This window comes from Gorilla gorilla, chromosome 3 (assembly GCF_029281585.2).
Source record: "Gorilla gorilla gorilla isolate KB3781 chromosome 3, NHGRI_mGorGor1-v2.1_pri, whole genome shotgun sequence".
Lineage (NCBI taxonomy): Eukaryota > Metazoa > Chordata > Mammalia > Primates > Hominidae > Gorilla > Gorilla gorilla.
This window is the reverse complement of record NC_073227.2, coordinates 30,527,440-30,553,045: the sequence shown is the minus strand read 5'-3', so window position 1 is coordinate 30,553,045 and position 25,606 is coordinate 30,527,440. Positions and strand designations below refer to the sequence as shown.

The 25,606-nt window shown below is 40.7% G+C and overlaps 1 long non-coding RNA gene and 1 other non-coding gene across 2 annotated transcripts in view; one reads left to right on the top strand and one right to left on the bottom strand.

The window, feature by feature from the left end:
• The window catches only part of LOC129533132 (uncharacterized), a 32,202-nt gene extending 15,848 nt beyond the window's left edge, over positions 1-16,354 (top strand). The window contains exons 2-4 of the long non-coding RNA XR_008679172.2: positions 10,267-10,382; positions 13,017-13,107; positions 14,494-16,354. This is a non-coding gene — a long non-coding RNA (uncharacterized lncRNA). The remainder of the gene's footprint in view (positions 1-10,266; positions 10,383-13,016; positions 13,108-14,493) is intronic.
• LOC115934497 (small nucleolar RNA U13) lies at positions 10,266-10,370 on the bottom strand. The gene has a single exon (XR_004070288.1). It is a non-coding gene; the product is annotated as a small nucleolar RNA U13 (small nucleolar RNA).
• Positions 16,355-25,606: the final 9,252 nt, after the last annotated feature.

Sequence of the window (25,606 nt, the reverse complement as noted above, 5' to 3'; positions counted from 1 at the left end):
TTTTATTCTATAGTGAATAGCATGGCAATGAACATATGAATGCATGTGTCTTTTTGGTATAATGATCTAAATTCTTTTGGGTATATTCCCAGTAATGAGTTTGCTAGGTCAAATGGCAGCTCTGTTTTAAATTCTTTGAGAAATCTCCAAACTGCTTTCCACAGTGGCTGAACTCATTTGCATTTTCACCAACAGTGTATAAGCATTCTCTTTTCTCATCAGCCTCAGCATCTGTTATTTTTTGAGATTTTTTTTTTAATAACAGCCATTCTGGCTGGTATGAGAAGGTATCTGATAGTGGTTTTGATTTGCATTTCTCTGATTAGTGTTGATGAGCATTTTTCATATGTTTGTTGGCTGCTTGTATATCTCTTCTTTTGAGAAGTGTCTGTTCATGTTATTTGCCCATTTTTTAATGGGGTTATTTGTTTTGCTTGTTGATTTAAGTTCCTTACAGATTCTGGATAGAGCTTTGTCAGACGCATAGTTTGTGAATGTTTTCTCATAATTTGTAGGTTGTCTACTTCCTCCGTAGGTGGTTTCTTTCACTGTGTAGAAACTCTTTAGTTTTTGCTCTTCTCAAGGAGTATCTTTGTGGTGTTGTCTGTATTTTCTGAATTTGAATGTTGGCCTGTCTTGCTAGATTGGGGAAGTTCTCCTGGATAATATCCTGAAGAGTGTTTTCCAACTTGGTTCCATTCTCCCTGTCACTTTCTGGTATACCAATCAAACACAGGTTTGGTCTTTTCACAGAGTCCCATATTTCTTGGATGCTTTCTTCATTCCTTTTCATTCTTTTTTCTCTAATCTTTTCTTCACACTTTATTTCATTAAGTTGATCTTCAATCTCTGATATATATATGTTTTTTTCTGCTTGTTCGATTCAGCTATTGATACTTTGTGTATGCTTCACGAAGCTCTTGTGCTGTGTTTTTCAGTTCCATCAGGTCATTTATGTTCTTCTCTAAACTGGTTATTCTAGATAGCAATTCTTCTAACATTTTTTCAAAGTTCTTAGTTTTCTTGCATTGGGTTATAACATGCTCCTTTAGCTTGGAGGAATTTGTTATTGCCCACCTTCTGAAGCCTACTTTTGTCAATTCGTCAAACTCATTCTCCATCCAGTTTTGTTTCCTTGCTGGCGAGGAGTTGTGATCCTTTGGAGGAGAAGAGGCATTCTGGTTTTTGGAATTTTCAGCCTTTTTGCGCTGGTTTTTCCTCATCTTCGTAGATTTATCTACCTTTGGTCTTTGATGTTGGTGACTTTCAGATGAGGTTTTTGTGCAGATGTCCTTTTTGTTGATGTTGATGCTATTCCTTTCTGTTTGTTAATTTTCCTTCTAATAGACCTCTCTTCTGCAGGTCTGCTGGAGTTTGCTGGAGATCCACTCCAGCCCCTTTTCACCTGGGTATCACCAGTGGAGGCTGCAGAACAGCAAGGATTGCTGCCTGTTCCTTCCTCTGGAAGCTTCCTCCCAGAGGGGCACCCGCCAGATGCCAGCCGGAGCTCTCCTATATGAGGTGTCTGCTGACCCCTGCTGGGAAGTGTCTCCCAGTCAGGAGGCATGGGGGTCAGGGACCCACTTGAGGAGGCAGTCTATCCCTTAGCAGAGCTCCAGCGTTGTGTTGGGAGATCTGCTGCTCTATTCAGAGTCAGCAGGCAGGAACGTTTAAGTCAGCTGAAGGTGTGCCCACAGCTGCCCCTTCCCGCAGGTACTCTGTCCTAGGGAGATGGGAGTTTTATCTATAAGCCCTTGACTGGGGCTAATGCCTTTCTTTCAGAGATGCCCTGCCCAGAGAGGAGGAATCTAGAGGCAGTTGGCTAAAGCGGCTTTGCCGAGCTGCGGTGAGCTCTGCCCAGTTCGAACTTCCAGGCAGCTTTGTTTGCACTGTTAGGGGAAAACTGCTAGCTCAGTGTCTGCCCAAATGGCTTCCCAGTTTTGTGCTTGAAACCCAGGGCCCTGGTGGCATATGCACCTGAGGGAATCTCCTGGTCTGTGGGTTGCGAAGACTATGATGAAAGCATAGTATCTGGGCTGGAATGCACTGTTCCTCCTAGCACAGTCCTTCACGGCTTCCCTCAGCTAGGGGAGGGAGTTCCTTGACCCCTTGCACTTCCCGAGTGAGGGAAGCCCTCACCCTGCTTCGGCTTGCCCTCTGTGGGCTGCACCCACTGTCTAACCAGTCCCAATGAGATGAGCCCGGTACCTCAGTTGGAAATGCAGAAATCTCCCACCTTCTGCATTGATCTCGCTGGGAGCTGCAGATTGGAGCTGTTTCTATTCAGCCATCTTGCCAGCCACCTGGGTGGGTGAATTCGTGAGCTTGGTTTCATAGGCATAATTTTTGGTATTATAGTTTAGGCTGTTAGCCAGTAGATGGCGCTTAAGAGCAATGGCTAGTAGCTAGGTTAATACCCAGCCATGTCGTTTTTGTACTTCCTCTTGTTTTCAGTCCTGCTCTGTGGTAGGCAGAGGAGACAAATGGCCTCCTCACCAGGTCCTCTCTGGGCTTTGGGGAAGTCCCCACGGATCAATGGTGCTGCGCCTGCATTTCTTTTCTTAGGTGTTCCAGGCTGCAGTATCCCCTCAGGCAGAGGCTGGCAGGGATATATTCCACATCTTTCTGGACTGGCCCTGCAGAGGATGGCATGCACCACTATGGCCCCCGCCCAGGAACACATGCTTCTCACCCCTCTCACTGCTCTGATGGTGGGGGTTGCTTCTCTGCTTGAGGGCCGGCCACAGATCTCAGCTCCACACTCCCGAGCTGCATGTTGCAGCCCTGGGGCACTGGGATGTCCTGCAGCTCAGGTTGGGATTCTGGATCTGATGTATTCCTGGGTTGCCAGGAAAGTGCTCAGGTGCAGCAATACTGGGCTGCAGGGGCTGCACTGTGCACCAGCTTATGCAGCACAGCTTGGTATGGACCCTGGGAGGGGCCAGTGAGCAGGAGGGCCTGTAGAGCAGACATACTTCAGTCCCATGGGGAAGCTGCCCACTCTTTCCTGGCTGGAAGGTCAGCTGGGGCCCGTGCCTCCTGGAGGGGTATGGGGAGCCCTGGGGGATGAGTATCTATGGCCACATTCCCTAGAACTGCCCAGCACACAAAAGCTCCTATACTTTGTGCTATCTGAAGGCCTGGCTGTCTTTGCTTGCTCCCCGAGGACATCCCCTGCCAGTTCATGCATCCATGGGGACATGAGGTCCCCTATAGCTAGGATCCCAGAGGTCCATTCTGAGAGAGAGCCATTCCTCAATTCCCTCACTCACCCCTTTCCCAGTCGACAAAGTTAGGAACCATTCCCTGGGTTAAGGTATCCGGTGCAGGGTTCCCCGCGACCTCCCTCTTCAGCCTTGGCTTTAGTCTTGCCTCTCCACCCACTTTTGGCATTTTCTTTCTGAAGATCTGCCCAAATTATGGTGGTTTACTTAATAATCTGATCCCTCTGGGTGGGAGCAGAACTTTTTGGCTGCATCCAGTCAGCCATCTTGTCCCCCTCCTCGTTCTATTCTTAAGGTGGAAACTTTGTTCATTGATACTAGGTCTTTCTTTTTACCTAGGATAAGCATTTAGAGCTATACATTGTCTTCAAAGTTCTGTGTTAGCTTCATCCCTAAAATTTAAAAAAAAAATTGTCAGCCATTTTGAAATATTTCCTAATTTTCCTTGTCATTTCTTGTCTGACCGTTGCATTGCCTAGAAGTGTCTTAGGAGATTTTCTAGATATGACTATTGTTATTAAATTCTAATTTAGTTTCTTTTGCATTAGAGAACATACTTTGTATGCCCTTAATCCTGTCAAATGTGAAACTTATTTTATGCTGAGCATGTGATCTACCTTGAATATTTTATAAGCATGGTAGAGAATGCGCATTATACTGTTGCTGGATGTGGTGTTCTATAAAGGTAAATTGGGTTAGATTTTCAGTGTTGTTCAAGATGTCTGTATCCTTGTTGGTTTCTGTCTACTTTTTCTCTCAGTTGCTAAGAGAAAGCTTTAATCAAAATTTTCTATCTACTTCTCCTTTCTGTTATGTTGTTTTCGTTATTAATGTATTTGAAATCTTGCAACTAGATGCATGCAAACTTAGGACTGTTGGGTCTGTTATGAATTAATAATTTTATTATTTAAAAATATTTGACTTCATTATTGGTAATATTTCTTGTATCACAGTCTGTTTGACTCTATTAATATAGCCTTTCCAGTTTTCTTTTCTTTTTTTTTTTTTTGACAGAGTTCTGTCTGTCACCCAGGCTGGAGTGCAGTGGCAGGATCTCGGCTCACTGCAGCGTCTGCCTCCCGGATTCAAGCGATTCTTCTGCCTCAGCCTCCTAAGTAAATGAGACTATAGGCACATGCCACCATGTCTGGCTAATTTTTATATTTTTAGTAGAGACGGGGTTTCACATTGTTGGCCAGATGGTCTCAATCTCCTGACCTTGTGATCTGCCTGCCTCGGCCTCCTAAAGAGCTGGGATTACAGGTGTGAGCCACTGCACCTGTCCCCAGTTTTCTTATTATTAAATTTTTCATACATCCCTTTTTCCATCTTTTTATTTTAACCCATCTTTGTGTATTTAAAATGAATTCTTCAAATATATCACATATAGTTGAATCTTGCTTTATAAAAAATACAGTTTGAAAATCACTGCCTTTTGTTGGAGTAGTTTATAATTTAATATTATTAATATTGCTGGGTTAAAATATCACTGTTTGTTTTCTGTTGTCCCATTTCTAGTTTGTTCCTTCTTACCATTATTCCTGGTTCTTTTTTTGATAGGGTATTTTTAATATTTCTTTTTATCTTCACTATTGGCCTGTTTGATCTTTTTTCTTTTTTCTGGTGGATATCTCAGGGTTTGCAAAATACATATCTAATTTCTTTCTTTTTTTGACTTTTATTTTAGGTTTGAGAGTATTTGTTATGTAGGTAAACTCATGTCACAGGGGTTTGCCGTACAGACTATTTCATCACCCAGGTATTAAGCCTAGTACCCATTAGTTATTTTTTCTGCTTCTCTCCTTTCAACCACCCTCTACTCTCAAGTAAACCCCAATGTCTGTTGTTCTCTTCTTTGTGTTCACAAGTTCTCATCATTTAGCTCCCACTTATAAGTGAGAACATGTGGTATATGGTTTTCTGTTCCTGTGTTAGCTTGCTAAAGATGATAGCCTCCAGCTCCATCCATGTTTGCACAAAAGACAAGATCTTGTTTTTTTTATGACTGCATAGTATTCCATGGTGTATATGCACCACAGTTGCTTTATCTGATCTGTCATTGTTGGGCATTTAGGGTGATTTCATGTCTTTGCTATTGTGAATAGTGCTGCAATGAACATTTGAGTGCATGTGTTTTTATGGTAGAATGATTTATATTCCTCTGGGTATGTACCCAGTGATGGGATTGCTTGGTCAAATGGTAGTTCTCCTTTAGCAATTTGAGGAATTGCCAAACTGCTTTCTGCAATGGTTGAATGATTTATACTCCCATCAACAGTGTATAAGTGTTCCCTTTTCTCCACAACCTCCCCAGCATTTGTTATTATTCATTGGTGTAAGATGGTATCTCATTGTGGTTTTGATTTGCATTTCTCTAATGAACACTGGTATTGTTAATTTTATGCCTCGATGATCTGTCTAATACTGCCAGTGGCGGTTGAAGCGTCCCATTATTATTTTGTGGGAGTCTGTCTCTTTGCAAGACTCTAAGAATTTGCTTTATGAATCTGTGTGCTTCCATGTTAGATGCATATATATTTAAGATAGTTATGTCTTGTCAAATTGAACTCTTTATCATTATGTAATGCCCTTCTTTGTCTTTTTTGATATTTGTTGGTTTAAAGTCTGTTTTGTTAGAAATTAGGATTATAACCCCTGCTTTTTTCTGTTTTTCATTTGCTTGTTAGATTTTCCTCCATTCCTTTATTTTGAACATATTTGTGTCATGAGTTTCTTGAAGACAGCATAACATTGGGTCTTGCATGTTTTTTTTTTTTTACTCCAACCTGCCACTCTGTGCCTTTTTCATGGGGTATTTAGCCCACTTACATTTAAAGTTAGTATTGATATGTGTGGATTTAATCCTGTCATTGTCTTGTTAGCTAATTATTGTGCTGGCTTGTTTGTGTGGTTGCTCTACAGTGTCACTGGTCTTTGCATTTAAGTGTAATTATGTATTAGCTGATCATGATTTTTCTTTCTATATTTAATCCTCCTTTCAAGATCTCTTGTAAGGCAGATTTGATGGTAATAAACTCCCTCAACATTTGCTTATCTGAAACAGTTCTTATTTCTCCTTTGCTTATGAAACTTAGTTTTGCTGGATATGAAATTCTTGGTTGAAGTTTTTTCCTTTAAGAATGTGAAATGTAGTTATCCAATCTCCTCTGGCTTGTAGAGTTTCAGCTGAGAGGTCCACTGCTAGCCTGATGGGGTTCACTTTATAGGGGACCTGCTCTTTTTCTTTCATTTCAGCCTTAGAAAATCTGATGATTATGTGTCTTCAAGATTATCTTCTTGTGTAGAACCTTGCAGGAGTTCTCTGTATTTTCTTAATTTGATTATTGGCCTCTCTGACAAAGTCGGGAATATGTTCATGGACAATATATTGAAATATGTTGTTCAACTTTTTTGCTTTTTTCCTATCCCTTCCAGGGATGTCAATGACTCATAGATTTGGCCTCTTTACATAGTCCCATAATTCTTGGAGGTTTTATTCAATCCTCTCAATTATTTTTTATTTATTTTTGTTTTACTGTCTTATTTCAGAGAGCCAGGCTTTAAGTTCTGAGTTTTTTTTCCTCACCTTGGTCTTTTCTACTGTTAGTACTTATGATTGCATTGTGAAATTCTTGTATTGTGTTTTTCAGCTTTGCCAGATTCATTAGGTTCCTTTTCATACTGGCTGTTTCATCTTCCAGCTGTGGTAGTGTTTATTGTGATTCTTAGTTTTCTTGATTTCAGTTTTGCCATACTCATGAACCTCAATGATCTTTGTTTCTATTCATATTCCGAATTCTGTTTCTGTCATTGCAGCCAGCTAAGCCTGGTCAAGAACTCTTGTTGGAGAACCAGTAAGGTTGTTTGGAGGACATATGACACTCTGGCCATTTGAGTTATCAGAGTTCTTGCATTGGTTGAGTACAGTCAGTGAACTTCTTTACTGGATGTTTTCTCAGTACCGTGCTTTGTGCAGAGTCTTTATTTGAAGCAGACTTCTTGTCTTTGGTCTCACAAGGGGGTATGTTAGCAAGGTATTTTGGTGTTGAAGCTTTGGGGTGTGATCCAGTAGATGGTACTTAGGCTTATTGGTCACTTGGTAGATTCTTGTTTGGTTGTGTGGCTCCCCTGTGTTTTCTCACAGTTGCAACTGGGTTCCCTCTCAATGCTCTGAAAGTCTGGGCTCCTCTTCCCACTGAGTGCTGGCTGTAGATTGCAGTTTGTCACTCCTGCACTGCCCACTGCAGCACTAAGGCCATCTCACGGTTTATGTTTCTCCCCCTACTTGGAGGCAACAGAGAAAGGGACCTTAGTAGTCCTTGTGGCCAAGGGTCTTTTGCTTGTCTCCTGAGGGCTCCACCCCAGAAAGGTGCAGGTCAACAACTGCTCAGTGCAATCATCCCAGGATGGAGGATCTGTGTGCGGGCACAAGCCAAGGGTTCATTGTCTGGTTATGAGCAAGCTGGGGTGGAGGTGTGCAGAACCTGTGGGAGATGGACTGGTTTCCTCTCCTTGGGTCAACTTTAGCTTGTTGAAGGTATGGATAAGTCACTTAGGGTCTTTGCGTCTTAATGAGTCCTAGGGTAGTAAATGCAGTTCCACTGCAGGGGGCAGAGAGGCTTTCAGTTGCCCTCAGCAGCTCTCTCCAGGTTGTTGCATAGCTGCTACTGGCTCAATAGCCTGGCAGAGGGTGGTCGGAGGCCCAGGCTTGGAGGACCTGCCTGGTGGGGAGCTATGGGGACAAGCACCTATGTAACAGTCTGGTCACTTTTCCGAGGAGCTACTGTAGTATGCTGGGGGTCTACTCCAGTCTCTAGTCACCTTGGATTTTCCAGTACCTGGAGTTATCAACAGTAAAGACTATGAAACAGCAAAGATGGTGTCCTGCCCCTCCCTCTGGGAGCTCTGTCCCAGGGAGGTTTCAAAACTCTGTCTGCTGGAGAACACTGATGAGGGTAGCTGGAGACCCCAGTTGGAAGGTCCTGCCCAGTGAAGAGGAACAGGGCTGGAGACTTGCTTAAAAAAAAATCGGTCTGGCCACGTTTTCATATAGCCACTGTGCTGTGCTGGGGGCCCACTTCAGGCCCCAGTCACCTCAGACTCTCCAAAGCCTGAAGGCTAAAACGGTGAAGTCAGCCAAACAGCAAAGGTAGTGGCTGGCCTTGCTGCTGGGAGCTCTTTTTCAGGGAAGTGTAACACTGCTACCAGTGGCTGAATGGAGTTCCAAGCCAGTGGGTCTTATCCTGTGAGGTGCCATGGAAGCAGGGCCCATAGACTATTGCTTCTCAGCCCATTGGATTCTGCCCCTTTTCTAATGGTGTGTATGGAGGCCTGACCTCCTGCTTTGCCAGAGTTTCAGCTCCTTTGCGAGGAAGCCCGGAAAGCCCAGGTATCTAAGGCTCCCAGGTCTCTGCGTGTGACTGAGCAGAGATTCCATGATCTGCTGGGATTCCATGTAGGTCTGTGTGTCAGACTGAAGGCCTGGTGGAATGGGTTCATGAGGGTATCTACTCACCTGAGGATTGCAAAGATCTGTGGGAGAAGCATGGGTTCCTGGGGTTGCATATTTACTCACCGCTTCCCTGGACTGGGGAGGTTCCCCTGTGTTGAGGAGGTTCCATTCCTCTCCATGACAGCAGTGCACACTAGCTGCTTTTAGTTGGCCATCTCAGCTACCCCCTCTAATTTCTTATGGCATTCTAATGACATAACACTACTTCATGGACAATGGAGGAACCTTGCAACAATATTCTATTCCATTACCCACTTCTATATTTGGTTCTATTTCTAGATATACTTTACTTCTCTCTATATTATAAACCACACAGTTCATTGCTGTTATTTTTTCCTTACAAAACAAAATATCTTTTAAACAAATTTAAAAACAAGAAAAAGTTTCAAATTTTACCTGTATATTAACCATTTTCACCATTTTGTATTCCTTTATGTAGATCCAGGTTTCTATCTAGTATTCTTCTCCAACCTGAAAACCTTTTAATATTTTTTATAGTTCCAGCAAAAACCCTTAGAATTTAATTCTTTTATTGATTTCTTTGGAAAAGTATTTTGTCTTTAGTTTTGAAGGACATTTTTATTTGATACAAATTTCTGGGTTAACTTTTTTCCCAGGACTTAAATACTTTTGCTACATTGTCTTATGGCTTGCATTTTTCTGATGAGAACACTAATAATTCTCTACATTTTTCTACTATATATGATGTCTCTTTTTTCCTCTCTGATTACTTTAAAAATTTTCTTTTTGTTCTTGGTCTTCAGTAATTTCATTATAATGTGTTTGGTGTGTTTTTCTTCGTGGTTTTTTTTTTGGGGGGGGGATTTGTATGTTGTTTTCATCAAATTTATAAAATTTACAAACTTATTCCTTTGAATATTTTTCTTTTTCATGTAAGTGAAGCCTAATGTTGTCCAAAAATGACTGAATTTTTTTTTGTCTGTTTGTTTCTTTTGTTTTTTGAGACAGAGTCTCACTTTGTCACCCAGGCTAGAGTGCAGTGGAGACATCTTGGTTCACTGCAACCTCTGCCACCTGGGCTCAAGAGATCCTCCCACCTCAGCCTCCTGTGTAGCTGAGTATAGGCACATGCCACCTCACCTGGAAAATAGAGATGGGGTTTCACCATGTTGCTAAGGCTAGTCTCAAACTCCTGGGCTCAAGCAATCTGCCTGGCTCAGCCTCCCAAAGTGTTAGGATTATAGGCAAGAGCCGTCATGCCTGGCCTCTGTGTATTTTTCTTTCATCTATTTTTCTTTCTGTGCCTTAGTTTGTGTAGTTTCTATTACTCTATCTTCAAGTTTACTGATCTTCTGCAGTATCTGATTTATACTAAGTCAATCCAGAATAATTTTTATCTTAAGTATTGTATTTTTCATCTTTAAGACTTGATTTTCTTATCTGTATTTTGTATTACGTGTATGTTTTTATTTAAAATTAAATATTCATCATATTAACAATAGCTCTTTTAAATCCTTGTTTGATAATTTCATCATAAAATTCATTTCTAGTTGTTTTTTTTTTTTTCAGGTCAGATGCCCATTGTGCAGACATGGTAACAAGTTTCAAGTACGGCACATCTCACACATGTGCGTGAAACACCCAATCATCATGCTCATGAACTACCAGAGGATCATCATTTCTAGGTTTTAAAACTTTTTATTCAGACAACCTCACTCTGTCACCCAGGCTGGAGTGTAGTAGTGCAATCATGGCTCACACTGCAACGTCTGCCTCCCGGGTTCAAGTGATTCTCGTGCCTCGACCTCCCAAGTAGCTGGGACTACAGGCATACACCCCCACATCTGGCTAATTTTTGTATTTTGGTAGAGACAGGGTTTCACCATGTTGGTCAGGCTGGTCTCAAACTCCTGACCTCAGATGATCCACCTGCCTCAGCCTCCCAAAGTGCTGGGATTACTGGTGTGAGCCACAGCACCCAGCCAAAAACATTTTTTAATGACTTTTTTTTTTCCTGGATACTGGGTTCCATTTTCCAGCTTTTCAGTCTATTATTATTATTATTAGTTTACTTAATACCACATGTTTTGATTCTTGTTATTGAGTGTTGACTTTTATGTTGTTGAGTTTTCTTAAGGAGCACTGGCATTTTTTCTGGAAGGGAGTTAAATTACTTGCAGATTTGCTTGATATTTTAGAGGCCTGTTTCAAATGGCATGTCTAGTGTAGCCTTTACTGCAAGGCTAGTTTATCATTTAGAAATGATACCGCTCAAGTCTCTACTCTTGGTAGGGAATGTCGCAGGTGGGCAATGCAGCCTCTCCAACAATAGTTTGTTAAAACTCAGAAGTCTCTCATTCCTTTGTGAGCTCTGAGAATTGTCCCATTTATAGTTTCTAATTGTCCTTTCCTGACATTGTGAAATTTTACCCCATGCAAGCACAGCTTAGCATTCAGTTATAGTTTGGAGCAGATCCCTATCAGATTCCTGGAGCTCTTTCCTTGCATAGTCCCCTCATCTCTGGTTCTTTCCTACAAATTCCAACCACATGAGCGTCCCTGAATTCCAATCTTCCCTTCACAAACTTAGTGACTCTCCCATGCTCTGCCCGGGTTCTTTCTTCCAGCATGGATTGTAAAGTACCAGCAGGAAGAAAGCCAGAGTGATTGTATTGTCCATTTTGATTATTTATCTTATCTTAGGGATCATAGTTCTTTGATATATGTGCTCCAATTAGCACAAATAGTTGTTTCACATATGTAGTCCATTTTTCTAGTTCTTTATGATGGGTGGACAAGTCTATCTTAGTTACTCCCTCACAACTGGGAGTAATGTCCTCCACTCCATTAGATTTTAAGATAACTTATAACATGGTTTATTAATTCCCCCAGAGGTAACCAAGGCATATAAAACTGTTTGCTCAAATATATTTTCTATTAATAAGATAGAAATTTTATCACTCTTACAAATTAAAGGAAATGATTGCAAAAGATCTAGAGAACTGATGGTTGAAACAGAGGCTTCAGTAGCTAATAAGAATGTTTCTCAATTAGCAACATAAAACCATGTAATTAAGCATCATTTGATCAGTCAAGCATCGTTGTTGAGGATCTGTATAATTTCTTATTCTCTTCTGAATTTGGCAGAACATTTTTTCATTGTCCATACGTGTTATAATAATGTCATTGATTTTTATCATTTTCTAAAGACTGAGTCTGATTATATTTTGAGGAACTATTAATTCTTGGCTTACATGGCTCTTAGAAAACCGTTTTTTCTGATTCAATTTGCCCAGTGCAAAATGATGTAAATTTCTTCTCTCTCCTCTCTTTAGCCCTAAAGAGTCTTGGGACATTACTTTGGAATTATTCATTCATTTAGAGAAATCAAAGAAAGCTAGCTAAGCATTTGGTTTCTTTTCACTTTCATTATGGAAATTCCATTTTCACAGATTCTGACAATATTAGGTTCCTAATAAGTAAATACTTAAAACGTCAGAGTTATCAGATAAACAAAGAAGAATCTTTAGAGGTGAAGTGTCCCATATTACTACAGATGCGAATAAAACATATAAACACAAAAACAAAAAGGCTAATAAGTGTGCCAGATTCTATATTTCCTATCCTGCCCATTCCTGACACCTCAAGCTCATCAGAAATTTCTTAATAAAATGACCATATTAAAACCCACTTTTTACGCTGCTGCCACTGGTATGTGCGCAATCAACCGGAAACCATCAGAATCAGAACCAGAAACAAAACAAAGAGTCAGATTTAGCACTGGTCAATTGCTCAGTTACCTGATATGTGGTGCAATATACAGGCCTGTCTGAGATAATTGCAGATGTGGCTTTTGGAGTATAGAGTGAGCCCAAATAAGTTTCACTTATATAATTTTAGACACTCATATAATTTTAGAGAGAAGCATGCCAATACAAGCACTGCCAGCTTGAACCAAAAGGGACAGAAACAGTGAAATGAAAAAAGACCTTTGGGATCCCAACTTTCTATGATCAGGAGGAAGGCTGAGGAGCAGTCTGCTGTGAATGTGGGACATTTTTTATTGAAAAGAAAGAATGCTGCAGAGGGAGCAGACGAGCTCTGAGGGTTGGGCAGAGGGTAACCATTCCCAGGGAGAGGAACTGGGTCCTGATCATCACAATCAAGGAATATTTCCTGCTCCCTGATGACATATACTTGGCTGGATTTCACGATTGATATAGTCTGGTATATTAGACCATTCTTGCATTACTGTAAAGAAATACCTGAGACTATGTATTTTATAAAGAAAAGCATTTTAATTGGCTCATGTTCTGCAGGCTGTACAGCAGCCATGACGCTGGCATCTGCTTGGCTTCTGGGGAGCCCTCGGGAAACTTACAATCATGGCAGAAGGTGAAGGAGAAGCAGGTATGTTGCATGGCCAGAGCAGGCGCAAAAAAGGGGGATGGGGGAGGTGTCGCACACTATTAACCAACCAAATCTCGTGAGAATTAATTCACAAACATGATAATGGCATGAAGGAGATGGTGTTAAACCATTCATGAGAAACTAGCCCCATGTGATTCAATCACCTTCCACCAGGCCCCATCTCCAACAATGGGGATTACAATTTAACATGAGGTCTGGTGGGGGTACAGATCCAAGCCATATCAGCTGATGACTGCTATTTGCCTCCTGCCTTTCCTTTCTTTGAATGGGAGTATCCATTGTGGTTAACCTGTTTTTGTCTCACCAGTGTATGTTTTTTGAAGGGAGATAGATAACTCATCTTTTCAGATCAAGAAGATCTGCTCTTGTTGATCTGTGGCTAAGTAGCCCCATCTGCATCTGGGCTTGATACAGATTATGAGATTATGGGCATTGAGCCTGACATTATAATTGGACAAGATTTCTTGGGCCCTGGAAGTGGGTCTGCATATTTTCCATTTGGGATTATTGGAAGTGATTGTGGCTAGGAGGTGGACAGTCATTGTTTGCCAAAATAGTCATAATATTTTAAGCCCTTCCCCTCAAAAGTTGGGGTCTGCTTCTCTACCTCTTGAATTTAAGAATAATCATGTGACTTTCTTTTGCCAATGGGTCATTAGCAAAATTGATACAAGCAGAGGTTTGAAAGTTACTTGTTCGTGGAGTTTACTCTCTCTTGCTTCTCTTTGGAACCCTGGACCACTATGGAGAGAAGCGTATGAAATATGAGATCATGTGGATCAGAGGCAGCTGTCTCAGTGGGTGTCCTTATCATACTAACTAGCCTGCCAACCATGAGATCTATGAATGAGTCCATTGTAGACCGCCTAGCCCCAGCAGTGCTGGCTCAGAACAGAGAAAGTCCTCAGCAAACTCAGAGAACCATAAAAAATAATAAGCTATTAAGTTTTGGGATTTTCTTTATGCAGCAAAATTAATTAATACAAGTAACTGTGAAGAAGAGTGAATGTGGGGATATGGCTTCCTTGAACAATGAAGAGGTGGGCAGAGGTATTACTCTGAGACATTTGGGCCTTTTTTCTCCTTAGAGGAACATGATACTGTGCTCGTTGAAAACTTGGTTCAAGAAACAAGACGCCTCAATATTTGTAAATCTTACTTAAATCGAATGAATAACAAATTGTTAGCATAAGCTTTGTAAGAATCGTGGTGTATATTCTGACAGTAAGACTTAGGAAGTTAGCAAATATTTGCCTGTTTTCTCAACTCTTTCCTTCCTGGGTAGAGAGTAACACTGAAAGAAACTAATTGGTGATTAGTTACAGATTAGTGATTGCTAATTAGAGATTTCTAATTGTCTTCCAGTGTCCATTCTCCAGTATGGTTTTGGGGGAGTATGGCTTCCTACCTACCGCGGACCACCTGTCAACTCTGGGCTGTAACATGAGAGAATTGTGAACTTCTGTCTTCTTTGAGCCATGGTTTCATTCTCTTTTTCAGCCATGTAGCCTGTGCTGTAACTCAGTGCCACATTAGCAACAAGTAAAAGTCAATGTGGGTAAATTTGTCATTCTTCAGGTTAGAACATTTCTTCCTTTTATTCTTGTGTTTTTGGCTAAATAAACTGGGAAATTATAGTAGAGAGGTGTGTGGAGTCTCTTTGCTCAATTCTATAACCCATCTGGAGAGGTTATAAACTTGTAAAGAAATCTGTGATATGTAAACTCAGTTTGTGATTGTAATGTATATAATTTTTGAGTCAGGATTTCTCTCTAATTGGACTATGCTTGTAAATGTTTAGTTTATATGTGTTAATGGAATAGGGCCATAACACAAGTATCCTAAATTAAATTTAACCAGTATTAATGGAATAAGTACTCAATTAATACTCAAAATGTGCCAGAAATGATCCTACATGGGATACAGAGTTATAAAATATGGTTCTTATCCTTAGGGAGTTAACATTTTGATGAGGGAGAAAGGAGATTCTTAATTATAATTTCCCTAAATGGCAATTTCAATAAGAGTAGTATAAATGGTGAATTCAATTTTAGAGGAAAAGGTGGGATGCTTTATGAAGCAAATAAAAAATAATGCAAAGTTTACTTCTATATGGCTTTGGAATGCATCAAATTATCTTTCACAGGATCACATTGAAATTATTCCCTGCCCGCTGCGGGGCACATTAAGGTGGCAGAAGGAGAGGGATAGAAACGTTACCTTGAAGGCAGAGGGCTGCTCTATGAGGTGTGAAAAGTTGCTATTAGATACTGTTGTAGTTTACCGAGTTAACTTTTTTGTTTCAATTATAGCTTTCCTTACCAAAGATTTGCTATTCTAGTACTAGTGGTAAGCCTTAATCAACCTGAAATTATATACAAAATAATTAGCTTAAAATAACAATGTTTTCTTTCCTATTTTATGAAGAAGAGAAAAACGATTCTTAATAGAATGATGCCTGGATTGGTGGAATCCTCACATTTCCTAAAATTCTTCAGTGCTAGAAAAGCTAATGCCAATCCACTTCCACTATAGTTTCATGTTGGTGGTGCACGGAAATTTTTCATTTTTGGCTTCGTCTCTAAACTCAAGTGATTACATTTTATAATAAAGAGAAATTTAAATTAATAGCAACTTAAGTTCTGAGCTATTGAACACTAAACTTATGCTATTTAAAAAAAAATTTGGCTACAACTGTTTAGTCTATACATTCTTCCTTTTCTTGTCTGAGATAATTCAGGTCAATAATCCCAATCAAAAAATGTTCATTGAGCTACTGCTAATATATAAGGCAATGTGCTATGTAGGCCCAAGAGTTAAAGGCAGTTTCAAGCTAGTGAATAAATGTGCATACTATATGATGGACATGTCAAATCAAGTTTGAATCAAGTCCTATGGGTCCACCACAGAGAGAGTGATTCATTCTAAGTTGATAAGTGTCCAGTAATATATTCACCATGGATGTGGCATTTAAATTGGCCTTGAATGCTGTATTAGTTTCATACGGCTGACATAACAAAGTACCACAAACTTGATGGCTTAAAGCAACAGAAATTTATTCTCTCATTTTTCCCGAAGCTACGTGTCTGAAATCAAGGTGTCATCAAGGCCATACTCCCTCTAAAGTCTTGAGGACAGGATCTTTCCTTGCCTCCTTCAACTTCTGGTTGCCCAAGGCATCCCTTGGCTGTGACAGTATCACCACAGTCTCCGTCTCTATCTTCCCATGGTTATCCTCCTGCTGTGCGTCTCCATCTTCACACAGTATTCTCCTCCCTATGTTTCTGCTTTCTCTTTTCATAAGGACACCAGTCATATCAGATTGGGAACCACCCTAATCTGTTATGACCTCATCTTATCTGGATTACATCTGCAAAGACCCTTTTACATTTCCAAACAGGGTCTTATCCTCAGGCAACAGGGGTTAAGATTTTGTTTTTTTTGGAGGACATAATTCAAGCTCTAATATTGTAAAGGATAACGCCCTTAGTTCATGGATACATTTCTCATTCCCTTCCTCTATCTTCTGTCTTTGCTACCTGATTTCCCTAACAATTTGCACCATCTGATCTGCTTTTGGTTAACCCCAATTTCAGGAAGCTCTTCATTAGTGTATCAGTTAAGGTTGTTTGGACTGATAACTTAGACTTCATAGGCTCAGAGATGATTGGATTGTGAATTGGAGTGTTGGGATCATGCCTTGTTCATCTTGTGATAATTAAAAGTATTTAACCTTTTGGAGTATCATTTTAATAATCTAAAAGTGGACACAATAATAATGAAATATACCTCATAAGGATGTTGTGAGGATCAAAACGCTCCATATGTACAAAGAATGAACACACATTTAAGACCTTTGATAAGTGTTAACCCTTTAGTAAGTGTCTGAGTGTCCCTCGTTAGTCAGTATTTGGTAAGACTCTAAATAAATTAATGAATGCATGCCTTGATGTAAAACAGAGTTATCCAACAGTCAGAGGCTGGGAATTTTAGAGTTAGAACTTTCATGCATTGGACTAATTGCAGGTGAAGTCTGCATAGACAACATAGGCTCTAACATGGAATGAACTTGGATAAGAGTGACAAGTTCAGATGGGTGAAAAGATTACAAGAAAGCAGCTGGGAACAACTCACTGTTATAATTATAACCTTTTGGCTGCTGTGACTTGCAACCTAGGGTGCTAAGACAAATTGTGAATGAAACTGTCAAATGGCTGTGGACATTCTTTGAGGAATTCTGAGAAGTAGAAAAATTCAAGAAAAATCAGAGTCAGGTAAATTTATTACTTTTTTTAAAGGAAAGTTCCACAAACTTTCAGACTCACCCACATTTACAAGATAAGGCAGAGACAAAGCCCAATGATTAACTAGAATTTGGATTTGGGCTTTTTTTATTATTATACTTTAGGTTCTGGGTTACATGTGCAGAACGTGCAGGTTTGTTACATAGGTATACACGTGCCATGGTGGTTTGCTGCACCTATCAACCTGTGATCTACATTAGGTATTTCTCCTAATGCTATCCCTCCCTCTGATGTATATATATATATGTATATCAGACTATTCTGTTTGCTGCTTTGCCTCTGCTGTCCATTACGGTAGCTATGCCCACCTTGCCTTTCATGGTTGAGTGCTGCCACTTGGCCCCTGCCACCCCAGGATCCAATTATTCCCATTGCATTTAAATTTTGTAGTTGAGTGACTGCAGTTCCCACTATAAGATCTGGCATACAGAAAAGAGCAATCACAGAGCTCTTCAAGGATGCAGGTGCTTCCCTCACAAATCTATTTTGCAAAGTACTGGTGAAGGGTATATCTTCTGGACCCTCCCAGTTGGGATGAGTAGATCTAAAGTGACTAATCCACTCCAGCACTTCACTCTCACTAAGCCTTTGGATCCCTTCCTCTACATTAAACCGAGGGAGATCAGGCATTTCCAGCTCACTCACAGTGGGCCATCTTTTGATCCATGTTTCAGCTAATCAAGCAAATCAACTATTGGAACCTTTTTTAACTCCCTGAGCTACAACATTAAATGCAGAATCCCTGATTAGTAGGCCCATATCAATAAATTCAGCCTGATCTAACTTTATGTCTTTCCACCATTATCCCACACCCTTAATACCATTCCCATTCCTGTTCTCCAGATTTCTGCTTATATAAATTAGAAAACTCAAGCAGTTCTTTCGGCATGTAGCACACTGCCTCGTGGGTCACACTCTGAACCTCACCTTTAGGGGCCTGTCAGGACTTTAGTTACAGGTCTAGAAGCAAACAGGGGTGTTGGGGGTGGGTCTTGAGGAGAATCAACATTGTCTTGCCTGGCAACTGCCTCAGGGGAGGCCATCACTGTTGTGTCAGGAAGTGAAGGGTTTATCTCAAACAAAGGTGGAAAGGCTGGGTTGGGGAGGGGAGGGGAGGTGGTGTGGGTGGGAGGCTGTTTCCCTGGCAAAAAAAGGCTCATCGGAATTTAGGAGCTGAGTGCTTCTGGCCTCATCAGGGTCCTCCCACATGTCCCCATTCCAAGTTGCAGAGTCCCATTCTTTTTCAATCAATGCCCTCACCTTAACAGTAGACACCTGACAAGTCTGTGCATGCATCTTTTATTGCAGGTCAGCCATTCACAGGATAAGAGCTTGTTCTGATTTTCCACAATTTCAGCTCTTTCCCTACAGGAGATAAGACTCTCACTCAGGGCAATATTAAAAGATTTGAGGGTCAGTATGGGCTTCTGGAGCTGAGAGACAGAATCTCTGAGTTAAATGTTTCCTTTCATCACTTTGTCTAGTGAACTTAGGAGCAACCAACCAACCAACTTCATTATATTCCTTGGTTCCCACATATGGTCAAAGATATTATATATAGAATCACTAAATTCCTTGCCTGTCATGAGTGGTGAATCAGAAGTATCAAATGCATTTATTTTGCTTAACTGTCTAAACAATTCATGCCAAAGACTGTCCGTGTTCTCCATACTAGCAGAAGTAGAGTCCTTAGCATTTTGGGGTCTAGTCATATTAAGCAACCAACTCCAGAAACCCCCAGACCAACTAAAGAACTTCATCCTTAAAATTTTTTTCCTCTAGAACCACTCCTGATACCAAAATCTGTATTAATCAGGGTTCTCTAGAGGGACAGGACTAATAAGGTGTGTGTGTATATATATACATGATCCATGATGGATCATGTATACAGATCCTCTATGTGTGTGTGTGTGTGTGTGTGTGTGTGTGTGTATATATATATACAGGTTTGAACAGTGTGGATCCATTTTTATCTGGATTTTCTTCTGCCTCTGCCATCCCTGAGACAGCAAGACTATTCCCTCCTCCTCCTCATTCTCCTCCTTCTCAGCCTCCTCAACATGAAGGCAGTGAGGATGAAGACCTTTAGGATGATCCACTTCCAATCTTCCAATTAATCAATAGTAAACATATTTATCTTCCTTATGATTTTTCTTAATAACACTTTCTTTTCTCTAGCTTACTTTATTGTAAGAACATAGCATATAATACATGTAACATACAAAATATGTGTAAATCAACTGTTTATGTTATCAGTAATGCTTCTGGTCAACAGTAGGCTTTTAGTAGTTAAGTGTTGGGAAGGCCAAAAGTTACATGTAGATTTTTGACTGCACGGGGGTTTGGTGCCCCTAACCACCAAATTATTCAAGGGTCAACTGTATTTTTGTTGTTTAAGCCACACAGTCTTTGGTATTTTATTATGGCAGCTGTGGAGGAAGAGTTAAATATTATATTTGAACTCAATTGAACGTGGGCACAAACAACGGTCACCAAGTCCCGGAACAGGTTGTGTGAGCTTCTTGAGGCGTTTATCCAGTGCTGTTTTGGAGAAATCTCTATTTCAATCTATTCTCATACTTTAGTTATTGAAAAACAATAGACACTGGCAAAAACAAGTTGATCTTTTTGTGTTCCTTGAGCCCAGTCATGAAGGGCCCTCATGACTGGGCCTCATGCCAAACAACTCGTTACAAAAAGAGCTAGAGTCCCAGACTGTGCCGAAGCTTCATGAGACCTCTCCTCATCTGCACGGATGAGTGGCCAACTCAGGAGCCCAGGCTGTTGCTTCCCAGTCTGGTGGTGAATCTTCCATATTCTGGTGAGTGTAAATATATATATATATCTGATTTCCCTTCTCCCCTTCCCATTGCAATTTGCTTATTATATTAATTTGCTTATTCTATCATTTGCTTATTATATCTGCATTGCCATTTACTTGGGACAAAGCTTGTTTACCCTTAAAGGTATCGTGTGTGTGTCTTTTCTTCTCCCCTCATGCGTTTCCCGCATAGAACATTTTTGGCGTCACGAACAGGATTTCATAGCAAAAGCATGCCATTTTTTAGCCGCAGGGTCTGGGCTGGGAACTCAGGGTCTTCCCCCATCCTGGGATGGGAACTCCCTCAGTTTTCCTTCTTGGTGATTGAATGGCCCAGGGGAACTGGCTTTTGTGATAATTGGGAATCTAAATTAGTGCGATTTCAACATTTGAGTGCGTGAAGTGCTGCAGGGAATCCCAGTTGGTAAAGGGGATGCTGAGGGAATTTCCCGGCATAGATGGTGCTTGCTTACTGCTTATAATTTAATGTGTCAAGATAGGGATTGGTTGCTTCAAGAGAAATGTAAGCTGGAAAAGGAAAATGCTAATCTGACTTCCAGACTGGCCCTGGCCCAATGCCAGGCCTATGTCTTGACTGATTAGGCTCAAAGCTATCAGCTTATTGCTGAAAAAAGCAGCTATCTGAATGGCATGGTTAGGGTAAAACTGAAGTACTAGTCAGCCAGGGTTTGGAGCAGGTAAAAATCCATCTCCTATCTGAAGGCCAGGAAATTAACCCTAGTAAAATTCAAGGACCTGCACAAACTGTAAAATTCCTTGGCATCCTATGGAATAAAGGAAATAGTCCATTTTAACAAAGGCTAAGGCTAAAATACTAGAATTTGCAACCCCTACCACTAAGAAGGCGGCCCAGAAATGTATTGCCTTGTTTGGATTCTGGAGACATCGTAGTCCCACTTGGGTAACATTTTAGAACCTCTGCATGCGGTCACTAGAAAACGCTATGACTTTCACTGGGGAGAGAAAGAGAGCATGGCTTTTGAACAAGCTAAACAAGCAGTGCAACTGGTCCGAAATCTACGGCCCATACGGGATGGGCCAGTAGAACTACAACAACATGCTAATTGGAGCCTTAGGCAGAAACAAGATGGGAAGAGGGTACCTTTGTGGTTTGGATCTGGAAACTGCCAGAGACCAGCAAAGCTTATACCCCTTTCAAGAATCGACTGTTAGCTTGCTATTGGGCTTCACTGGAAATGGAGCACCTCTGCTTCAACCATGATGTCTTTATGATTATGATTTGGGTCATGAGTTCCCCCAAAACTCACTGGTTCTGATGAAGGAAGTGGTGGGAGCAACCAGCTGGCTGAATTGGTAGCCATCCTCCAAGCTATTCAGGAGGAGGCCAGAGGGATTTGTCACCTGTATACCAACTCTTGGTCAGTAGCAAATGGTCTTACTACTTGGGATGAAACAAATGGTTAATTGGGAATGAAGAGGTTTGGGGAAAACAATTCTGGGGAGATATCTGAATCCTGGCACACACTACCATTAGCGCTGTTTTCCATGTTGATGCTCATGCGTCTCTGCTTATTCTTAACAGACTATTTAATCAGCAAGCAGATCAACAGGCCAAAATTTCCACCGTAACTGCAAATTTGAATGCAGATAAATGGATTACAACATGTTCAAGCCTTGCAATGAGAGGCATTATAATCTATGGTGGTATAACTGATAGTGATTACCAGGGAGAGTTAAAGGTCATTTTATACAATACCACTCCAGATTCTTTTGCTATACAACTGCAGCTGCGGGTTGCTAAATTGTTAGTGGTACCTTGTCAACCACTGAGGAAATTTCTGCCCCAATAGAAACAACATATAGAACTGGAGAATTCAGGTCCACTAGAGAGGGCAACTTATAATCCTGGAGCCAAAATATGGGTACAGTGTCCATCAGATTCTGCCCCTAAGGCTGGTGACCTTGTAGCTATGGGAGCAGAAAATGAAGGCATAGCACAATTTCCTAAAGATGAAAAACAATATCACGTTCCCCTCTATTTTTATTATTACAGACAATAACCTGTCTGCTAGTAATCAGTACTTGGGTCATCATGTCTGAGGCCGAGAATGAGTTCATCACTTGGGTAGCCACTGCGACAACAGAAGCCAACTGCAGTCAGTGCTGGCTATGTGTCGAGTTGCCAGAGGCCACCAGAAATGGGCTACCTTGGAGAATCGTCCTTGCTAACATTTCCAAATGGATATGCCAATACCAGTGGGGGTGGGATAATAACCTGGACTTCTTTTAACCAGACCAAACAGTCTATTTTTGCCCAAGCCCAAATGAAACACAGCACCTTTGTTACTTAAATTACACATTACAGCAATACAATTATAGGAGAACTTTTCCTGTTCTCTGGGGAGCCCTCTGGGTATGTGGATTCTATGGGTGGTAATAGCTGCCCCCACACTGGAGGGGGAGATGCACTTGGGGGTGGCCATTAATTTCATTCACCATCCGGGATGATTTTCCCCTCCCCAGTAATCTAAATGCTTACAAACATCACTGGTTACAAATGCACCGGGCCCTCTGGTGGTGGTACCCTATCACAGTGTTTGCCCCTGCCGCTGGTACGATCCTGCTACAGAAATAAAATATTAAGCTTACATGTAAAATAAAGCTCTTAATGACAGTGGCACTGAACTTATGTTGTTATCAGATAAATTTGCTCAGCTGCGTACTGTTGTATTGAAAAATGGAATGGCATTAGCCCTTTGTCAGATGAGTAGATTGCAAAAATTTTTTCCCATTCTGTAGGTTGCCTGTTCACTCTGATGGTAGTTTCTTTTGCTGCGCAGAAGCTCTTTAGTTTAATTAGATCCCATTTGTCAATTTTGGCTTTTGTTGCCATTGCTTTTGGTGTTTTAGACATGAAGTCCTTGCCCATGCCTATGTCCTGAATGGTATTGCCTAGATTTTCTTCTAGGGTTTTTATGATTTTAGGTCTAACATTTAAGTCTTTAATCCATCTTGAATTAATTTTTGTATAAAGTGTACAAAGAACTCAAACAAATTTACAAGAAAAAAAAACCCCATCAAAAAGTGGGCAAAGGATATGAACAGACACTACTCAAAAGAAGACATTTATGCAGCCAACAGACATATGAAAAAATGCTCATCATCACTGGCCATTAGAGAAATGCAAATCAAAACCACAATGAGATACCATCTCACACCAGTTAGAATGGCAGTCATTAAAAAGTCAGGAAACAACAGGTGCTGGAGAGGATGTGGAGAAATAGGAACACTTTTACACTGTTGGTGGGACTGTAAACTAGTTCAGCCATTGTAGAAGACAGTGTGGCAATTCCTCAGGGATCTAGAACTAGAAATACCATTTGACCCAGCCATCCCATTACTGGGTATATACCCAAAGGATTATAAATCATGCTGCTGTAAAGACACATGCACACGTATGTTTATTGCAGTGCTATTCACAATAGCAGACTTGGAACCAACCCAAATGTCCATCAATGATAGACTGGATTAAGAAAATGTGGCACATGTACACCATGGAATACTATGCAGCCATATAAAAGAATCAGTTCATGTCCCTTGTAGGGACGTGGATGAAGCTGGAAACCATCATTCTCAGCAAACTGTTGCAAGGACAAAAAACCAAACACCACAAGTTCTCACTCATAGGTGGGAATTGAACAATGAGAACACTTGGACACAGGAAGGGGAACATCATACACCAGGGCCTGTTGTGGGGTGGGGGGAAGGGAGAGGGATAGCATTAGGAGATATACCTAATGTAAATGACAAGTTAATGGGTGCAACACACCAACATGGCACATTAACAAACCTGCATGTTGTGCACATGTACCCTAGAATTTAAAGTATAATAATAATAATAAATTTACTTGGAAAAAAAAGAAAAACGGAATGGCATTAGATATGCCCAATGAGGGGTTTGGGCTTTACTGCATATTGAATGTTATGTGTATGTCCATGACAATTCTCACAATATGACTCTCCTTGCAAAGCCATGGTGGGTGTGGTTTTTATTAGTTGTGCTTTTAATTCTCCTGTATCTGTAATCTATATCAACTGTGCCTTTCCCATGTATCTGTAAGGGTATTTTCCTACAATTGAGTATCAATTTGAGGCCAAATGTGGAGGAAAAGTTAAATATTAAATATGTACTCAATTGAATGTGGCCACAAACAATGGTCACCAAGTCCTGGAACAGGCTGTGTGAGCTCCTTGAGGCCTTCATCCAGTGCTGTTTTGGAGAAATGTCTATTTTAATCTATTCCTATATGTTAGTTATTGAAAAACAATAGACAATCGTAAAAACAAGTTGACCTTTTTGTGTTCCTTGAGCCTTGTGAAGGGCCCTCGTGACTGGGCCTCATGTCAAACAACTCATTACAAAAAGAGCTAGAGTCCCAGACTGCACCGAAGCTTCATGAGACCTCTTCTGATCTGTGCACATTTGAGTGGCTGACTCTGGAGCCCAGGCTGTTGCTTCCCAGTCTGGTGGTGAATCCTCCATGGTCTGGTGAGTATGACTATATATATATATATATATATATATATATATATATATATATATATATCTTTTCCCTTCTTCCCTTCCCATTGCAATTGGCTTATTATATTAATTTGTTTATTATATCATTTGCTTATTATATCTGCATTGTCATTTATGTGGGACAAAGCTTGTTTACCCTTAAAGGTATTGTGGGTGTGTCTTTTCTTCTCCCCTCACGCATTTCCCACACAGAACAGCAACCTGAGCAAACTACTACAAGAAATTCAATTTGTTTCATGTTGAGCATGTATTGAGTAGAGAGTACAAAGATTGAAGAGTCCCAGTCCTTGAGGAGCTAAAGGCTTACTAGGAACCCAAGAATGTCTCTAAAATGGAATCCACAGAGAGAGAGAGATTTGGACTTAAAAAAGGGGGTAACTTTCTCTTAGAGGAGCCCCCAAAATATATTTATTGGGTTTCCTTGGCTTAAAGATTTTTCTGATGAAATATAATTCAAGGGTATCTAGACTAGATAATCCTTATGGGTGATGTTGATGAAAACATTCTGACACTCAGCAGTTGTTTTGACTAGATAATCTTCAAAGGTTCATGTAATTTTCACCATTTATCTCTGCTCTTTGTACCTTAAGCTTTAAATGTATATTTTTAAATGCAATCATGCATTGCTTAATAACAGGGATATGTTCTGAGAAACTCATCATGAGGCAATTTTGTCATTGTGCAAACATCGGAGTTTACTCACACAAACCTAGATGTTACAGCCAGTATACTACACACCTAAGCTGTGGTATAGCCTGTTTGTCCTCAGCTACAAATCTGTACAGCATA